General features: G+C 41.2%; 1 long non-coding RNA gene across 1 annotated transcript; it reads left to right on the forward strand.

Moving 5' to 3' along the window:
* Nucleotides 1–3,399: 3,399 nt before the first annotated feature.
* Nucleotides 3,400–4,578, forward strand: LOC104961427 (uncharacterized). Its single transcript, XR_800095.1, has 3 exons — nucleotides 3,400–3,614; nucleotides 3,704–3,790; nucleotides 4,505–4,578. It is a non-coding gene; the product is annotated as an uncharacterized lncRNA (long non-coding RNA).
* The last annotated feature ends 730 nt before the right edge of the window (nucleotides 4,579–5,308 follow it).

Genomic DNA, 5,308 nt, shown 5'->3' on the forward strand with positions numbered 1-5,308 from the left:
TATATATGTTTAATATTAAAAGAATGTCAACTTTTCTAAACAATAGCACAGCGTCTTCCTTAAAACCAGTTAAACCCCACGGCCCCGCGGGCGGGGGAAAAACGCAACATCTGTAAGAAACAGCTTCTGAGGGCTTCTTAACATTTAACAAACTATGAATGTGTCATATCCACTTCACGGGAAGAAACTCAGCTTTCAGACAATATTAACAATTTTTAGCAAAACAAAACATAAGGGTAATAACAAAGGCTCTGAATTAGCCCTGAACGGAAAAATGCTAACACACTTAGCACAGAACTCAAGTTAAAATACCCTTATTACTTATCGTATCTGCACAAACAAGATATCGATTAGCAAGCTGAGATTCCACAGAGTCTAAGTATCATCACTGAGCGTTCAGAACTCGCGGCGAAACGACAACAAACAACAACAAATATTAGCTTTAAGGAGCCAAAACGGCTAAAAATGTCTTAACTTTATGGTTTTCTGATCAAAAGTGGTCTTCAATGGCATTAAAACGATAAAAACGCTGCTGAAGTTTAATCCATAGGTTAATCCAATGTGTCTGTGTCGCTTTGAAATGATTACTGATAATCCATCTTCATATTTATGTCAATAACGGAGATTTCATATTAGCTGCTACGAGAGTGTATGACAGCTTCCAGTTCCGGGGCATTCTGGCTACGCATCACTCATTCTCCAATGGATAATGTTTAGATGGATTTTAGGAACTTCCCCTCGATTCTATTGGCTCAAACGGTTAAAAAGAGATGTCAATCATCAACATCGACCTAGGTGGGCCAGAGATATGGAAAATGCACCCAAATGACCCCAGAAGTGGGGTTTTTCTTCCAATTCTCTCTAAAAAGGTCAAATGTCAATTGTTTTGCATCAATCATGATACAGGGTACTTATTATATGTTATAGTTTGGATTCTTAAAGCTTTTAGTCTACTATCCCATCATCCAAGGGTGGTTTTCACTATAAGTAATTTACTTTCAAATGAAAAAATTCTATATTGATTCTGACTCTTCTACATCCAACTCACAGGTTTATCGTTCCTTTGAGAAAAAAGATGATAATCTTCCCCTTTTTAGAAGTGAAGTTATGGTCATTTGTTGTGGGAATGTCATTTTCGAGCCTGAGACCTGGAAAACAGGCTCGGGGCTCAACTGGCTTCCAGCGCAAAACCCAATATTTATTCACAATAATGAAAGCTTCCAAACCAAAGAGAGGATTAGCCATGGGCTTGCAACTAGCTTATTATCATATACACAAAGTATATAGGGTAGCTATTCTCATCAAATTAATAAGTGAACTGATGTGCTGGCTTTAACACTCATTATCACAACTACGTTATGAAGGAAAAAGTGTTTAAATAGGAGGGGAGGGGAGAGCTATTAAACTCTTACATGGTCATATATTCTCAGATAATGTTTTAAGTCGGGTTGTAATCTTGCTCAGTGCAAGATTTCCCCTTCAGCTTGGTTAATACCTGCATCTTAACTTTCACAAGAGCCTTCCAATCTTTAAGATTGTATAATGTGCACAGCTTCCACTTGCAGCAGAGCTGAGAGCTGTAAACATCCAGGCTGCCAGAGGCAGTTTGGAAACGGGTGCTAGAGTATTACAAAATGTTTAATGGTGTTTGTTTGATAAGTCTCCTTGTGTGGGATCTTTGTGCTACCCTTTTGTAGAGAAACATTTTATTTTCAGTAGCCTAATGAATTAGAACTTACAAGAAGGTATATTTATGTTCCTATTGATGAATATTGCCTGTTAACCTGTGTGCTTAGGACAAAGGAGACGTGGCTGATGGCATGAAGGCTGCATTTAGTTCATGCCTCATCAGATCAGTGTCAGTGGAACCTTGCTATGAACCTGAAGTAGTAGAAGTTTGTTCTTGCTGAGACTTATTACATATTGACAGAAAGCCTTAGACGGTGAGGTTTATAAATCTCTCTCCCTGGCTGTGTCCCAAAGATAAACATCACTGTTTGGGCTTCAGTTTTGGCTCGATCAATCCTCATGGAGCTGGACAAGACTGTACTCACTTTCTGGAGATTTGCCTACACTGGGGTTTAATGTTGCTGTGTGAATGATGTAATAGTTACCCAAGGGTGACTCCAATGTAATGGGAGCGAAAAGTGTGGATGTCTTGGTTTTAAATGGCACTTAAAGGCCCTCTTTCATTCTAAAAATACTAGTCTTTGTTAAAAAAAAAACTGTGCTTGTTGGCTGTTCAAAAACAGAGGTTTCCCTTTCCTGTAGTGTGCATGTAAATGGTCTGCAGAGGATCAAATCCCTGTGTTCCCTCCAGAGGGAGTTTCCGGTTGTGGTTTCAGACGGAAGGTGAAAAGAGGTGCTTGGAAACATGTACCAGTAGAGCCAGTACATATTAATGTAAACCTGAGGCCCTAACTACTGGATGGACCTTCATGTTCCCCTCAGGCCAAAGTGTCATAACTGTGGTGATCCCCTGACTTTTCATTACAGCAACGAGTAAAAGGTATAATACAAAAATACTTAAGTTTATTACCAAATACCTGGTAAACAGCCTGAGCTGTCCTTCTCACTCAGTTACACTCTGCTTGCTTAAGAGTTTGAGTCATCCATCAACACAATTAGTCATTTGATTTGATCTCACTGTGGTTCTACGTCTGGTTGATCAGCAGCTCTTTAGGTTAGGTTCTATGTGAGTTTATTAGTCCTTCTATTTGCTCTCTTAACCTTTGTATGGGCGAGGTTATCAAATGTGTTTTTAAATGGACAGCTGTTCAATGCGTACTTTACCCTGTAGGGCGCATGGTGATACTGACTTGTGCAACAGCTGGAAACTTTCTTTTTGATATCGTTTTTTTAGTGTTTTTAGTTAGTGTTTGTTGCATTATTTGTGTTTTATCAAACATTGTAAGGTCCTGTTCATCCATCCTGATATAGATATTATTGCAAAGTAGCCATAACTATATACATTTCCCTGTAAACACATAAATATCTAAACTTGCGTATATATGTGACTCCCTGATGTATATGGATGTCTTACCAGTGCAGTCCACTTACATCTAATCCTTCAAAACAATGGCATACATAATAAGTATATACAAACACGAGAAATAACAAAAAAACAGAAAACAAAGACAATCCAGCCCCTGTCTGCGAGGCTGTTGAACTCTGCTTGTGTTTTTCGGAGGCAGCAGGTCCAGACAGGCTTTACTGAGAAGCTGGTGGAGGGAGGGAGGCGGTTACACACTAACCCTGTTGTTGTGCTCCGTCTCTCCTCCTGTTGAAACACCAGGCACAGATAGCCTCAGGGCTCCGATTTTTTGGGAAGTTTATGTTGATGGTTTATGTTCTTAAATGGCATTTTACCTCAGTAAAGTCCTGGAGCAACGGGGTGACAGTTTAGACAAAGGAGATGATGAACGCGCTCACTTGGCCTTTCCACGTAGTGTGTATTTCTGAATCCTTCTTAGTGATGAAAGGTCCTCTCAGCTCACTGAATCTCTCTTGTTTTGGCTCAGTGAGACAAAAGCCAAAGCTGTGCGATCCCTTTTATGAGACAAAGCATTTGAAGCAGTCCACAGATCAGTCATGCGTGGCGTCCTGTTAGTGAGGTGACATTTAGGTTTTTGAATGTGGTGCCTCCTTCTGTGTCTCTTCTGCCCTTTTCCCTTAAATAAAACCTGTGTTTCTTCTTTGACAGGCACGTTTGGCCGCATCTTCCACGGCGTGCTGCTGGATGAAAAGGACTCCAGTAAAGAAAAACAGGTCTTTGTAAAGACAGTGAAAGGTATGCACACATTTGGCAAAATATGGGAACATATCACCAAGTACGTTGTTAGTTCCCTGGTTTAAGGTGCTATTCACTGTGTGAGTGTGTTGTTTAGAAAAGTGATTGCTGAAATGCCCAGACACGAATGTATTGCTGAAGATCTGAGACTAATGACATCGCTGCTTAGCTCTCGAGTAAACAGTAACACAGGTTTCAAAGTTAATGAATGATATCTCTCGCTCATGCTGCAGCGTTTGCCAGTGAAAGATCCTTTATGTGGGACGCTTAGGTTCTTGTCAGCGGCATGTGTCAGATTTCTCTGCCAGTTGCCTTCTGACCTCTCCATTCTCTCATGTTTACTCAGGGAGGGGTTGATACCAGTCAGGGAACAATATCCTCATGCCAGTCTTGGCTTTGTTAAAGTCTTTACTTCCTCCTTATGCGCCTTTAGGGAAAAGAACAATACTGCTTCCATAAGTACCAGGCGGTGGCAAAGCTGCATACACAGATTAAAATGTGTCCGGCAGTGAGTTTGGCACAAGTCTGTGTTTCTCTGAAGTTTCCCACTACAAATGACTGTTGGCAGGGGAATGTGTGCAGGGAAACAAATACCAATTCACACACTACGTGGGGTCCAAGAGTTCAGACAGTTCTACGAACTTTTTACTGCATAGGTCACTCCAGTTCTGCTCCAGTTTTTAATCTGATTTTGTTTCTGATCAAATTGTTTAGATCATGCATCTGAAGTGCAGGTGACCATGATGTTGACTGAAAGTTGCAAGCTTCGTGGACTTCATCACAGGTGAGTGGAACTAATTCCTATCTTTAAATAACTTTTTGTTAAATTTGACTTAATTTAATTAAAAACATTTAAATATCAAAGGTTTTAACAATATAATTAAATGTGAAAGACAATGAAAAATAAGTAAAACATAACCCCCAATGTGTTGTTTCTGTTAGAGCCTCACTTTATCCACACAGTGGGCACACTTCTGCTCCAGCTTCAGATCCAGGGTGTCCGCGGGGTCTTAAAAAGTATGAAAAGTTGATAAATCAATTTAGCTAAAATTAAGGCTATTAAAAAGTATTAAACAGCATTTTCCAAGGTATTAAGAAGGTCCACAGCAACGACAACATGAAACACCCTTTCATTGACTGAAACGACATGTCGGGAAACCCCCTCGAGGCGGCCCCATGCATAGCGCGCCGTAAAATGCTGCTTCTAATTTTAAGTTTCGTTGCCTTGCTCCGCTCTGTGGGGGGAGAGTCTGTCGATGGGGATCAAAGCTGTCCGGTCCCACATGCTAAGTGCTAGCCAGAGAGTCGCGGCGTTTAAGTCCCGACTCTCCCGATGGCCAATCCGTGCCTCCCCTGACTGCACGTCGCTGACACACACCGCTGCAGACTCTCTGCACGGAGGAGCCACGGAGCAGCAGAGGAGCAGCAGCGGAGTCCGGGCGATGCTGCTCCTCCAAGGAAGAGACACATGTTCACTAAGCCTAAAAAACGATATCCGGTCCCAGAGATCTGCTATTT

The sequence above is a fragment of the Notothenia coriiceps genome, unplaced genomic scaffold, assembly GCF_000735185.1.
Source record: "Notothenia coriiceps isolate Sejong01 unplaced genomic scaffold, NC01 NC01_scaffold00033256, whole genome shotgun sequence".
Classification (NCBI taxonomy): Eukaryota; Metazoa; Chordata; class Actinopteri; order Perciformes; family Nototheniidae; genus Notothenia; species Notothenia coriiceps.